At 38.2% G+C, this 15,523-nt stretch overlaps 1 pseudogene; it reads left to right on the top strand.

Moving 5' to 3' along the window:
• LOC129528442 (phosphatidylinositol 3,4,5-trisphosphate 3-phosphatase TPTE2-like) overlaps positions 1-14,004 on the top strand; it is a 41,094-nt pseudogene extending 27,090 nt beyond the window's left edge.
• The last annotated feature ends 1,519 nt before the right edge of the window (positions 14,005-15,523 follow it).

Genomic DNA, 15,523 nt, shown 5'->3' on the forward strand with positions numbered 1-15,523 from the left:
CCTCTCACCATATACAAAAATCAAATCAACATGAATTAAAGACTTAAATCTAAGACCTCAATGAAACTACTATACTACAAGAGAACATTGGGAAGAATCTCCAGGACATTGGTCTGAGCAAAAATTACTTGGGCTATACCTGACAAGCACAGGCAACCAAAGCAAAAATGGGCAAATGGGATCACATCAAGTTAAAAAACTGCTTCATAGCAGAGGAAACAATTAGCAAAGTGAAGAGACAGCCCACAGAATGGGAGAAAATACTTGCAAACTACCCACCTGAAAAGGGATTAATAACCAGAATATGTAAGGAGCTCAAACAACTCTCTAGGAAAAAATGTAATAATCTAATTTTTTAAATGAGGATAAGATTTGAATAGGCATTTCTCAAAACATACAGATGGTAAACAGGCATATCAAGAGATGCTTGACATGATTGATCATTAGAGAAATTCTCAGTGTAGAAAACTACCATGAGATATCATCTCACCCCAGCTAAAATGGTTTATATCCAAAAGTCAGGCAATAACAAATCCTGACAAAGATGTGAAGATAAGAGAACCCTCATACACTGTTCAGGGAAATGTAAATTAGTGGAACCAATTGGAGAACAGTTTGGGGGTTACTCAAAAAACTAAAAATAGAACTACCATATGATCCAGCAATCCCACTGCTGGGTAGATACCCACAAAAAAGGAAATCAGTATATAGAAGAGATATCTGCATTCCCTGTTTGTTGCAGCACTGTTCATAATGGCTAAGATTTGGAAGCAACCTAAGTGCCCATCAACAGATGAATGGGTAAAGAAAATATAGTACATATACACAGGAGAGTATTATTTAGCCATAAAAAACAATAAGATCCTGGCCAAGTGCACTGGCTCATGCCTCTAATCCCAGCACTTTGGGAGGCTGAGATGGGCAGATCACCTGAAGTCGGGAGATCGAGACCAGCCTGACCAACATGGAGAAACCCCATCTCTACTAAAAATACAAAAATTAGCTGGGTGTGGTGCCGGGCGCCTGTAATCCCAGCTACTCGTGAGGCTGAGGCAGGAGAATCGCTTGAACCCAGGAGGTGGAGGTTGCAGTGAGCCGAAATCACGCCATTGCACTCCAGCCTGGGCAACAAGAGTGAAACTCCATCTCAAAAAAAAAAAAAAAAAAAAAGAGATCCTGTCATTTGGAACAACATGGATGGAACTGGAGATCACTATGTTCGTTAAGTGAAATAAGCCAGGCACAGAAGGATAAACATCACATGTTCTCACTTATTATGTGGCTCTAAAAAAAAAAAAAAAAAAAATTGAACTCATAGACCTAGAGAGTAGACGGCTGGTCATCAGAGGCTGGGAATGGTAGTAGGGGCTTGGGGGTGGGGAGGTGGGGATGGTTAATGGGTACAAAAAAATAGAATGAGTAACGCCTACTATTTGATAGCACAACAGATTGACCATAGTCAACAATAACTTGATTGTATATTTTTAAATGACTGAAAGAGTGTAATTGGATTGTTTGTAACATGAATGATAAATGCTTGAGGGGATAGATACCCCATTGTCCACAATGAGTGTGATTATTACGCATTTAGTTATATCTCTTATTATGTTTGAATTGCCATGCTGGTGTTTTAGTCACATATAAGTGTCAAATGATGAATATAATTTTATTGTTTGAAAACTTCCCATGAATGTTATATTTTTCCCTTAGTCTACTCTAGAAAATACATTTTAAATAATTCTTGATAGTAGAATTCTTAATGGGGATGAGTCAATAGTTTGTGGTCTTTAAATATTCCTATCTCTTCTTGCAGGGGGGAATGAACTTATTTTTTTGTTTTATATTACAGGAGACAGCAGTATTTTTCTGACTTATTTAACATTTTAGATACTGCCATTATTGTGATTCTTCTGCTGGTTGATGTCGTTTACATTTTTTTTTGACATTAAGTTGCTTAGGAATATTCCCAGGTATGAAACATAAGACTTACCTCTCTTAAAGTTTTTCATTAATTTTAGCATTTTCTGTGCCTTTTATTCTATATAATCTTTTCAACTTCAAATGTTCTCATTCTATACCAAATACATTGCTTTAAAATGAAATGTTTAGGTAAATTCCCACATACTTTGAAACTAAAAGATTGTGATATTTAGGGACCGGTGAAGAGTATACAGGCTAAGTACCATTAATGGAATAAAGAAGATGCAGTACCCCAAAGAAGGACTTTTACTCTTGTACTAACTTTAACTTCTCTACATTTTGAAGTTCTCGTCAAATTCCCATTTGTATCATTTTTTGGCCTTTTGGCTAAGATCAAGCATAATATTATTATCAGTTTAATATCTGCTATATCAAAAAAATTTATATTGAAAACAATTCCCCTCTGTGCTTCAACTACAAATCCCTTACACATAATGTTCTGTCTGGATTTTTCCTACAGCCAAGAGGGAATTTATTTGAGCATACGCAAAATTAGAGTGACTTCAATCATGAGTTTCTAAAAAATAGCAAACAGAACAGAAACTAGGAGATAACACGTGGCAACACAATAGTAGAGTTTTGCAGTATAGTTGTGGTAGAAACAAAGAAAGCTTAGGCAAAGTTAGAAGTGTTAGGGATTGGGAAACTAAAGAGTATATGAAGCCCTGGTGACTCTTTTTTTACTGTGACAATGAGGAAAATGAAAGAGCAAATGTATACTGGGATGTAGACTGTGGCTTCCTAAGCTTGTTCATGGGTCAAATAGCTGGTTTCTTTTTGTACCCTAGCTTCCCTGGACTACAGCTCAGGCCCTAACTAAAAGCATGTTAAGTGATAGGCTTTTGGAGTTATTTGAAAATAACCTCAGCCAATGTGGTCCTCTGATTAGAAACGTCAGCATCACTTGACAGTTTGCTAGAAATATAAGAAGAAAAATACCTTAGGCCCCACCCTGGACCCACTGAATCAGTATCTCTGGGACCCAGCAATCTGCAGCTTAACAAGCTTTTCCAGGTGGCTCTTATTGATGTGTGCCCAAATCAGAGAAGCACCAGTCCGGACCATCAGTTCTCTGCTTTGGTGGTTCTGATGGTAGGGGAGATTCCAGCTAGCACACTTCAGAAGTATCTCAATCTGTTGCCTCCCTGATGTGTAGTAGCAGCTGTAGTGAACATCTGTTACTCATGGGAATAACAAAGATGAACAAGAATAATCGATTTGTTTTGATGTGGAAAAATTGAAAATGCTAGTCTTAAATCCCAAAATTAAATTTACAGATGCTAAGAGTCTATTGTATCACTATTTCTCTAGACCAGAATTTCTCAGCCTCAGCATTACTGACATTTTGGGCCAGATCATTGTCATAAGAGGGTGGTGAGCAGTTATATTAATTGTAGGGTGTTTAGCAAAATCCCTGGCCTCTATTCACTAGATGTAAGTAACACACAGACACACACACGCACGCACGCCAGTGGTGAAAACCTAAATGCCTCCAGACATTGCCAAATATCCCCCAGGTAGGTAATTGGGGAGAGGAGGGAAAATTGCCTCTGGTTAACAACTGCTGCTCTAGACATAGTTTATATTGATAAAATTCTGTTTCTGAAGCAAAAATGGATCTTTTAAATTTATTCTTAGATGGACACCTTTACTTCGACTTCTACGACTTATTATTCTGTTAAGAATTTTTCATCTGTTTCATCAAAAAAGACAACTTGAAAAGCTGTTAAGAAGGCGGGTAAGTGGGCAAAACATGCTTATGATTCGCAAAAATATTTTGTGTTTTGGGACCCATTGACAAGGGTTGATATCTATACTATATAATGTTTTTTATTTTTATGTTGATGAGTGTTTCACAAACTAATGATGATTTTAAACTGTCAGGTTTCAGAAAACAAAAGGCGATACACAAGGGATGGATTTGACCTAGACCTCACTTACGTTACAGGTTTGTGACACTTAACCGTTGATTTACTTGTATTACTTCACTTTTTCTTGTAATTGTATTTTTTTGCCTCATCTAAGACACATTCATTCAAAATATTCTTTATTCATGAGGATATATGCTACTGTGATAGTGTGACATATTTGTGGTTTAGCCCTGGCAATGGAAGATCTGCATGTCTTCTCCATTCAGGACTACTCAGTTGCAGCATAGGAACTCGAATGGATTTTCAGCTGACTCCATTTGAGTTTCAATTTATTAACCTCTAGTAGTTATTTCTGAGTCCCAAGGATCCCACAGAGACCTCTTCTTATCCTAGAATCCCAGAGAATGAGGTCAGTGCTTTGTAGATCTCAGGTTTTCTGAGTCAGAGGGCTGCAAAGCACCTTGGGAGTTCCCACCATCACTGGTGCCCAGAAATCTTGGATTTTCTGTGGTATTTAAGATAAGAAATAAATTCGAAGAACAGGGGGAACTTCAGACTGAGGCCATCATAAATACATGGCATACAGTTAGAACTAGTGGAGACTTAAGAACTCCATGGCAGTTTAATGGTCATTGTGTTGTATAATTTGTTATTTGATTATCCTGAGTATTAGCTCTTTTCTGTCAACCTCAATCTTAAAAGGTTTTTTTCTGTGAAAATGGAGTCTGATCATGTATAAGTTAATTTTTTTGTATGTTATATGAAATCTATAATAATGTTTGTAATAGTGATGATTTTGACTTTTAGAACGTATTATTGCTATGTCATTTCCATCTTCTGGAAGGCAGTCTTTCTATAGAAATCCAATCGAGGTAAGGGTCTTTATCTGACAAATACTCATTTCTTGGTGAATGTAGACTGTGTAGTCATAAGTTTAATACTGACCCAGATATGGCAGTATTCTTTGAAAAATGTACTCTTTCAAGGAAAAAAATCATAATGGATTGATACCAGTTACAATTGTGCCAGTGGTTACAAACCACCCCAAAACTTACTGGCTTATAACAGCAACTATTTATTTGGCTCATGATACTGTGGTTTGTGAATTTGGTATGGGCTTAACTGTCCAATTTAGGTGCTTGCAGAAAGGATTTCCTGTCTCAACTAAGCTCATTCATGTATCTGTGGGCAGCTACTGGGTCATCTGAGGACTGGCTAGTCTAAAATGACTTGGCTGCCTTCGACTGACAGAGCCACTGCATGCTAAATGCACCCCCCAAGGCCCAAGGCCCATCCCATCTGGCACCCACTGCTGCCAACAGCCCCACCCCCTTCACTAGCAGAGCCCCCATTTGCCGCATGCACTTCTAAGGCACTGAGGACTGGCCTGCCTGGTGCCTGCCCTGCTGTTGGCAGTACCCCACAACTAGCAAAGCCACTGCAGCTAGCATGCATATGCCTAAGGCCTGAGAACTAATCTGAATGATGGCTCTCACACCAAGAAAAGCCATACCACTGTCTCCACAAACACTCACCATCAGGCCACTGAGGCACTCACAGACACCACTGAATGCTGATTACAGCCAAAAAAGTCACCTGAAGACTATATTACTGTACCCACCCAGATCCAAAGTCAAAGCACCCTACTCAATGAACACTATAGGAGACAACTATTGGAAAAAGTATTTCTCTGTGAAAACTCCCTAACATTGGAAGAGGCAACTGTTCCCCCAGATGTGCAAAAATCAGTTTAGGGCCACAAGAAACGTGAAAAGCAAGGAAACATTACACCTCCAAAGAAACACCATAATTCCCCATTAACAGACCCTAAATTTAAAGAGTATATCAAATGGCTAAGAAGGAATTCAAAATAATGATCTTAACGAAACTATGAGATACAGAGAATACAGATAGACAAATCAATGAAATTAGAAAAACAATTTATGATCTTATGAGAAATTCAACAAGGATATATATATCATTAAAAACCAGACACAGATTGTGGAGCTGAAGAATTTAAGGAATAAAATAAAAATACAATCAAGAGTCCAGGTGAAGTGGTTCACACCTGTTATCCCAGCACTTTGGGAGGCCAAGGCAGTGGATCACTTGAGGCCAGCAGTTCAAGACAAGCCTGATTAACATGGCGAAATCCTGTCTCTAAAAAATACAAAAATTAGTTGGGTTTGGTGGTGCATGCCTGCCATCCAAGCTACTTGGGAGGCTGAGACACAAGAATTGCTTGAATCCAGGAGGTGGAGGTTGCAGTGAGCCAAGATTGTGCCACTGCACTCCAGCCTGGGTGGCAGAGTGATACCCTGTCTCAAAAAAAAAAAAAAAAAAACAATAAAGAGCTTTAAAAACAGACGTGGGAGAGATATGGCCAAAATCTAGGAAGCTCAAAGGTTCTCAAATAGATTCAACCCACAAAGGTCTTCTCTGAGGTGCATAGTAGTCAAAAGTCAAAAAGAGGGAATATTCATCAGGTGAGGTGTCTCACACCTGTAATCCCAGCACTTTGGGAGGCTGAGGCTGGTGGATCACTTGAGGCCAGGAGTTCAAGGTGAGCATGGCCAACATGAAGAAACCGCATTTCTACTAATAATACAAAAAAATTACCTGGGTGTGGTGGTGTGAACCTGTAGTTCCAGTTACTTGGGAGGCTGAATCACGAGAATTGCTTAAACCCAAGAGGTGGAGGTTGCAGTGGGCCAAGATCACACCACTGCACTACTGCCTGGGTGACAGAGCAAGACTGTATCCAAAAAAAAAAAAAAAAAAAAAAGGAAATGTTAAAAACAGCAAGAAAAAAGCATCAAGTCACATATAAGGGAAACTCCATTTGATTAGCAGTGGATTTCCCAGTGGAAACTTTACAGGTCAGTAGACAATAAGATGGGATGATATATCCAAAGTACTGAAGGAAAAAAAAAAAACAACTGTCAACCAAGAATACTATACCTAGTAGAGCTATCCCCTAGAAATGAGGGAGAAATAAAGTATTTCCTATACAAGCAAAAACTGAAGGAATTCATTCCCACTAGACTGAACTTACAAGGACTGCTTAAGGTGGTTCTACATCTGGAAGCAAGAGGATGATTACCATTGTCAAAACACACAAACGTGTAAAACTCACCTGTAGTGCAGATATACACATGAGAAAGAGAAAAGAATCAAACTTTGTCACTACAGAAAGTGACCAAATCACAAAGATTTAAAAAAAAAAAGGTGAAGAAAAGAACAAAGGATATACAAAACAACCAGAAAAAAATGAACAAAATGACAGGATAAAACCTAATCTATTAATAGTAACCTTGAATGTAATGTAAACAGATCAAATTCCCAATTAAAAGATACAGAGTTGCCTGCCAAGATTTAAAAAAAAAAAAAAAAAAGACCAAACTGTATGCTGCCTACAAGAAACTAACTTCACCTGTAAAGGATCATACAGACTGGAAGTGAAGGGATAGAAGAAGATATTCCAGGCAAACAGAAAACAAAAGCGAGCAGAGGTAGCCATACTTATCAGATAAAAACAGACTTTAAGTCCAACTGTATGAAGAGACAAAGAAGGTCATTGTATAATAATAAAGAGATCAACTTAGCAATAAGATAGAATAATTGTAAATATGTATGTACCCTACACTAGAGCACTCAGATAAACAAGGCAAATATTTTTAGGTCTAAAGGGAAAGATAGACTCCAATGCAGTAACAGTTGGGGCCTTTAGCACCCCACTCTTAACCACTGGACAGATCATCTAGACAGAAAATCAACAAAGAAATATCAGATTTAAGCTTACAGATAGGAATAAGTTCTGGTGTTCTGTAGTGCTGTAGGGTGACTACAGTTAACTATAATTTATTGTATATTTTTAAATAGAGAGGATGTTAAGTGTTCCCAACACAAAGAATGATAAATATTTGAGGTGATAGATATGCTGATTATCCTGATTTGATCATTACACATTGTATACAAGTATTGAGATATCCGTCTCTACCTTATAAATATGAACAAGTATTATGTGTCAATTAAAAATATTTTTAAAGAATGACGGAAACAGATTTTTTAAATGAAAGGAAAGAATATTACCTGACTTGGCTGAATGGCCCCATGTGGTCTCTCGTTCTCCAGTAGGCTACTTCAGGCCTGTTCACATGATGGCAGAGGCAAGAGTCTGAGGAGCGGCAACAAAACAATGCAAATCCTCTTCAGGCCCAGGCTCAAAATTATATATTAATTCTACCCCATTTTATTGGACAATGCAAATTACACTACCAGTCTGGATTCAAGGAGTAGAAAATAAACTCCAACTCTTGATGGAAGGAATTATAAAGAATTGTGGCCGTTTTTGATAGTCTACCATAGGGAAGAAAGATGGGGATGCCATAACCCAAAATGTGTTTTCTTAGGTTGAGATCCTAAATTATAGTCGGGGCATATTGCTTTAGGCTCTGTGGATGACTAAATTAATTTCAAACATATAATGCTGTTTACTGTGAAATGCCAGCTTGAAAGGATCATTGTTTAATTTTATGTAATTTACAATACTTATTATACCTCAATAAAAGTATAACTATCTAGGGCTGGTATCAGTTGCCGAGAGGTGGAAGGAGTACCTCTCTGCAGTGTGTTAGCTCAGTTCTGAACAGGACAGGGCTGCAAGTTTAGCTACTTCCCAGAAAATGTCCTGGATACCTGGCCTGAGTCATCATCCCATGACTAGAGAACGTGGATGGATTGTTTTATCAAGAAACTAGTGATAAACCAAGGGCTATAGGAATTAAGAACTAGGGCTAAAAAAGAAATGTTTAGAGTGATGCAAGATGGCCAATTAGAAGCAGCTGCAGTCTGCAGTGCTCACGAAGAATGAAAAGGGGCGAGGAAATTCAGCACCTTCAACTGAGATAACCAGGTTCTCACATTGGGACTGACTGGATGAACAGGTTGACCAATGGAGAATGAAGACAAGCAGGCAGGGAGTGCGATGGCCCAGCCGGGGGCGGCACGGAGCCAAAGGAACCCCCACTCCCAGCCAAGGGAAGCTGTGAGTGAGTGTGCAGTCCTGCCCGGGAAACCGTGTTTCTCTCATGGATCTTTGCAAGCCGTGGATCAAGAGATCCCCTTGTGAGCCCATGCCACCAGGGCTGTGGGTCTGATACACAGACCTGTATGGAGTCTGGGCACATCAGCTGCTCAGGCACACACAGAAACCCAGGAGTTTTACACACTCTAGCCCCGGGGATCTTCAGCACAGTGGGAAATCTGTCCATACGTATCTCTGGAAAGGGGGCTGAATCCAGGGAGCCAGGCAGCATCATTCTGCAGGCCCCATTTCCTTGACACCTCACAAGTTAAGACCCACTGGCTTGGAATCCTAGCCTGCCAACAGCAGCAGGTTGGAATCACCTCAGATGGGTCTGAGTTCCCGGGGAGGTGGGGAGAGGCAGCCAGCATCACTGTGGTTCATAGACTCAGCCACTCCAGCCTGCCAGCTATGGAGAATACAGACAGTCTGGACAAGGAAGAGTTCCCCACGACACAGCACAGCTGGCTTGCCAGATCATGACCAGACTACCTCTTTAAGCAGGACCCCAATCCATTCCTCTTCACTGGGCAGGAATCCCTGTAGGGGCTTTAACCACTCCAGCAACAGTTCTATGGACAGAGCTTTGATCTCTCCCTGAAATGGAGCTCCTGGTGGGAGGGGCAGCTGCCACCTCTGCAGTTTGGTCAACTCAGCCACTCCAACCTGCTGGCTTTGGAGAATACAGGTGGTCCGGAGGAGGAAGGATCCCTCACAGTGCAGCACACCTGCTCTACCCCAAAGCAGCCAGACTGTTTTTTTGGCTGGGTCCCTGATCCCATGCCTCCTGACTGGGTGAGAATGCCCAACAGGGGTCTCCAGCCACCTCTTGCAGGTATGTGCGGGCTGGCTACAGGTCAGTATCCCCCTGGGATGGAGCTTCCAAAGGAAGGAGCTGGCTGCCATCTTTGCTGTTTCTCAGGCTTCACTGGTAATATCTCCTTCAGAGTCTATGAGGAACCTAAATTTACAAGAAAAACACAACCCCATTAAAAAGTGGGCAGAGGATCTGAACAGACACTTCCCAAAAGAGACATGCATGCAGTCAACAAAAATATGAAAAAAAACTCAACATCACTGATCATTAAAGAAATGCAAACAAAACCACAATGAGATACCATCTCATGCCAGTCAGAATGGCTACTATTAAAAAGCCAAAAAATAACAGATGCTGGGAAGGTTGCAGAGAAAAAGAAATGCTGTTGGTGGGTGTGTAAATTAGTTCAAGCCATGTGGAAGACAGTGTGGCAATTCCTCAAAGACCTAGAGGCAGAAATACCATCAGACCCAGCAATCCCATTATGGGGTATATACCCAAAGGAATATAAATCATTGTCTTATAAAAATACATGCATGCACACATATGTTCATTGCAGCAGTATTCACAAGAGCAAAGACATGGAATCAACCTAAATGCCAGTCGATGATAGATTAGATAAAGAAAATATGGTACATAGAGCGGGACATCTGGCTTCTGAGCGGGAACCTTTGTAGTGCCAGTGATGAAAGAGAGAATTAAATATGGGTGATGCTGAGAAAGGCAAGAAAATTTTTGTTCAGAAGCGTGCCCAGTGCCACACCGTGGAAAAGGGAAGCAAGCACAAGACTGAGCCTAATCTCCATGGTCTCTTCAGGTGGAAGACAGGTCAGGCCATTGGATTATCTTAACATAGAGATTGATAAGAACAAAGCCATCACCTGGGGGGAGGATACACCTGAAGTATATAAAACTATTTATCCTTGCCTCCCCCACTATGCAGATTCAGAGTGTTCATCTTTTTGACTTATTATTTCCTCTTAACAGAGATAGCCAGTTTAATAAATGGATGACTTTGATACCTTCATTTTATTTTTCTCAATATTAAGCCAGTAAACATTGCTCTGAGGGTACCATACTAATCAGTTTTAAAATTTTGTGTCATTTTTGTTGTTGCACAGAGATATATACGTATGTGTGTGTATGTTTCAGAAATATGTATTTACTGAAAGTTGGATTCATATAGTGGTATTGATTGTATTTTAAATTATAACTACTATTTGTTTTTCATTTTAAAGGTTATACATATATACATATATATATATATACACACACACTTATAGGTACACATATATCTTCATTTAAAAAAATAAAGAGAACAAATGAGCCAAAAAAGTCTCCATATTGTTACCAGTTATTTAAAATTTGATATGTTTATCTTTTTCTATCACACATACACACAATCATACTATATACTTTTTGCATTTATTTGTTTACATGGTGCTTAGATAGACTGTAATATGCAGATCACTCTCTAAAGATGTATCTATTCAGAATTAAATTTAAATAAGAACGAATATGAATTAGATTTAAACAAGAACCATATTAACTGTGAATTAATGATTTAGAACAAATTACTTAAAGTTAGTTAACCAGCTAATTTACTTATCTGATAGCTTTAAACAGTGTGTATTTACAATAGAGACTCATCTGAGTAGGCAAACATACTTGTGGACTATTTGAAAAATCACAGTGGATTAGAACTTGAAATTTGCATACCCTCTTATTCCCTGAATCTCCCCTAGAAGATGCTAGTGAGAGACAAACTAATAAATGTAATAACCATTTTAGGTTCCCCCTAGGAAATAGCTTATGTTGGTGCCATGTAAATATGTAAGATATGTGTTTGTCTTTTTTAGGAAGTTGTGCGGTTTCTAGATAAGAAACACCGAAACCACTATCGAGTCTACAATCTATGCAGTATGTACATTACTCATATATTGGGCTTGATTTTTTGAAAATATTTTAACTAAAAATCTTAAACTTGAAATCAGTCAGATGGTGGTTTTCACCAAGGAAGTAAATGAGTGGATGGCTCAAGATCTTGAAAACATCGTAGCGATTCACTGTAAAGGAGGCACAGGTAATAGCATTTTCCTTTTTATTTCTCCATTTCTAAAGATATGTAAATATACATAAAGTACAAGAACAAGATACGTATTGCTATTAATATGTATTAATAATTGTTAGCATTTTTAAATATTAGCTCCAAGACTGAAAGAATGGAAGGAGAAAGGAAAGAGGAGAGGAGGAAGGGTAGGAGATAGGGAGAGGATAAGGAAGGGAAGAAAGTAGGAAAAAAGAACTAAGGAAGGTTGAGCATATTTTCCCTTGTTTTACTAGTATTTGGATTTCTTTATTTTTGGTTTGCCAGTTTATATCTCTCAAAATACAAACAGTCTTTAATTTTAGAATATCAGAGTACTTTTATTTAAGGCTGATCTTTTTTATTTTTAAATTAACAAATAAAGAACCAATATATTTATGGTGTACAACATGATGTTTTGATATACGTAAACATTGTGAAATGGCTAAATCAAGCTAATTAACATATGCATTACTCCACATATTTTTGTGTGAGAACATTTAAAATCTACTGTCTCAGCAATTTTCAAGTATACATGATTATTAACTGTGGTCACTATGTTGTACAATAAATTTCCTGAACTTATTCTTCCTGTCTAACTGAAATTTTGCATCCTTTAATCAACATCTCAGGCTGGGCACAGTGGCTCACACCTGTAATCCCAGCACTTTGGGAGGTTGAGGCAGGTGGATCACATGGTGAAGCCCCATCTCTACTAAAAATTACAAAACATTAGCCAGGTGTGGTGGCATGCACCTGTAATCCCAGCTACTCGGGAGGCTGAGGCAGAAGAATCGCTTGAACCTGGGAGGCAGAGGTTGCAGTGAGCTGAGATCGCACCATTGCACTCCAGCCCGAGCAACAAGAACAAAACTCCATCTAAAAAAATAACAATAATCATAAAGTAAAAACCAACATCTTCACAATCCCCCAAGTTTTGTCTCCCCAGCCCCTGGTAACCACCATTCTACTCTCTGCTTCTATGAATTTGACTTTTTTAGATTCCACAAATAAGTGAGACATGCAGTATTTGTCTTTCTACGCCTGGCTTATTTCACTTAGCATAATGTTCTCCAGGTTCGTCCATATTATCTCGAGTGACAGGATCTCCCCTAAGGCTGAATAGTGTGCCTTTAATTATATGTACCATATATTATTTATCCATTTATCCACTGATGACATTTAGATCGACTCCATAGCTTGGGTATTATGAATAATGCTGCAGTGAACATGGGAGTGCAGATTTCATTTCCTTTGGATATATACCCAGAAGTGGAATCTCCAAATCATATGGTAGTTCTATTTTTGGTTTTTTGAGGAATCTCAGTGCTGTTTTCCACAATAACTACTAATTTACATTGACACCAACAGTGTACAAGGGGGTTCCCTTTTCTCTTCATCCTCACCAACTCTTCTTTTGTCTTTTTGTTAATGACCATCCTAACAGGTGTGAGGATATCTCTTTGTGGTTTTAATTTGCTTTTCCCTGATGATTAATGATGTTTAGCATTTTCTCATTATACCTCTTGGCCATTTGTGTGTCTTCTGTTGAGAAATATCTTTTCAGGTTCTTTGCCCATTTTCTAGAGAAGTAACTTATTCTCTTGCTATTGTGTTGTCTGAATTCCTTTTTTAAAAAATCTGTTAACCTATTATCGAATGTATGCTTTGTAGATATTTCTCCCATTCTGTAGGTTGTCTCTTTACTCTATAAATATTTCCTTTGCTGTGCAAAAGCGTTTTAGTTTGATACAGTATCATTTGTCTACTTTTTCTTTCGTTGCCTATGCTTTTCAGTCATATCCAAAAACATCTTGGCCCAGACCAATGTCAAGAAGATTTTCACCTATCTTTTCTTCTAGTAGTTTTCCAATTTCATGTTTCACAGTTAAGCATTTACTTTGAGATGATTTTTGTATATTGGGTGAGATAGGTTGCAATTTCATTTTTCTGCAAGTGGATATTCAGTTTCCCCAGTATTGTTCATTGAAGAGACTGTCCTTTCCCCATCTTGGATTCTTGGCACCTTTGTTGAATATCAGCTGAGTATAAATGCATGGATTTTTTCTCGGCTTTGTATTCTGTTCCATTGGTCTATATGTCTGTTTTTGTTCCAGTAATATTTAAGGTTGTTCTTAAACTTTGTGAGAACATTTTAGATTAAGGGAGCCAACAGAGATGCTATATCAAAAATTATACTGGAATTTTTATAGTGTAATGATACGAAGAAGTTGACATTGGTGGGGTGAAAATGGGGAAAAAAAGCCATTTGTAAATCCAACCAATTTAAGTTTAGTTAGATTTTCTCTCATTCAGGTTTAGGCTTTAAATAATCATCTAAGCATATTTCACAAATTTTGACAAACATAAATAATTACATTTTTAGTGGGCTGTAAATCAATTTTTATATCAAATTCCAGGAAAACATAGCACCATCAACTGACTTATATAATTCAGTAAAATCAAGTTTTAGTCTTATTGACTAGTTTCAAGCCCATCAGTTAAAATACAGGTTCTGTGTTTAGCTGTATATTAGTTAATATACAGGTTCTGGGTTTAGCTCTACAGGTTGGAATATTGTATATAAACTGGCAATTTACAGTACCATAGTTAAGAATATAGAGGTTGAATCATTTGAAATTGCCAGTTTTTAACCATCTTTTGCTTTAAAAATGGCCATTTCACATTGTCCAACCTAAAATGTTATTATTAAAGAAGTCAGCATCAGTTTTCTATTAACTAATGCTAATTCCTTGCTTGAAGGAAAACAATCATTTCAAATTTGACTTTTTTTCTTTTTTGCTGAGAGGGGGTTTACATTATTCTGTGTTCACATAATATTTTGTTGATTTTGTTAGAGGTTGTTTAGAGGGCTAATATTCAGCTGGTATGTACGAGAGCAGCCTCTTTTTTATGTGTTCATTCATATTAGTCTTGCTATCTTCTGGTTGGTTGCTGCCTGCAGGTTACCAGTAGTATCATGATAGTAAAAATATTTTATATTGATTTATAGGAGTTCTTTAAAGAATCTGAATGCCAATTTTTCTTAGTATTATAATTATATTCTCCCCACATGTTGCCTTTTAAATTTGATTGTGATTTATTTTGTTGTACAAAAGTTTGTAAATTTTTGTTTTGTTTTGAGACATGATCTCACTGTGTCACTCAGGCTGGAGTGCAGTGGCACGATCTCGGCTCATTGCAGCCTGAACCTCCCGGGGTTCAAGCGATCCTCCCATCTCAGCCGCTCTGAGTAAGTGGGACTACAGGTGAGCGTCACCATGCCTGGCTAATTTTTGTATTTTTTTATAGAGACAGGGTCTCACTGTGTTGTCCAAACTGGTCTCGAACTCCTAGACTCAAGTGATCCACCCACCTCAGCTTCCCAAAGTGCCGGGATTACAGGCATGAGCCATCATGCCTGGAGAGAAGTTTGTAATTTTGAATATAGTAAAATTTGTTTTTCTATGTGTGTGTATATATTTCACGCTTTTCTGTCATGTTTATGAAATTCACCCCCCTATACTGATGTAGTAAAGATATTCCACATTTCTTCAAAAATATTCAAGTTCCATTTTCAATATTTGGGTCTTTAATCTAATTGGAAGTTGGGGGAAGTGTTTTTTTCATATAGATAGCCAATTGTCCTAACACCATCAATTGCGTGCTGTTTTGTTCTCCAT

Source organism: Gorilla gorilla, chromosome 17, assembly GCF_029281585.2.
Source record: "Gorilla gorilla gorilla isolate KB3781 chromosome 17, NHGRI_mGorGor1-v2.1_pri, whole genome shotgun sequence".
Lineage (NCBI taxonomy): Eukaryota > Metazoa > Chordata > Mammalia > Primates > Hominidae > Gorilla > Gorilla gorilla.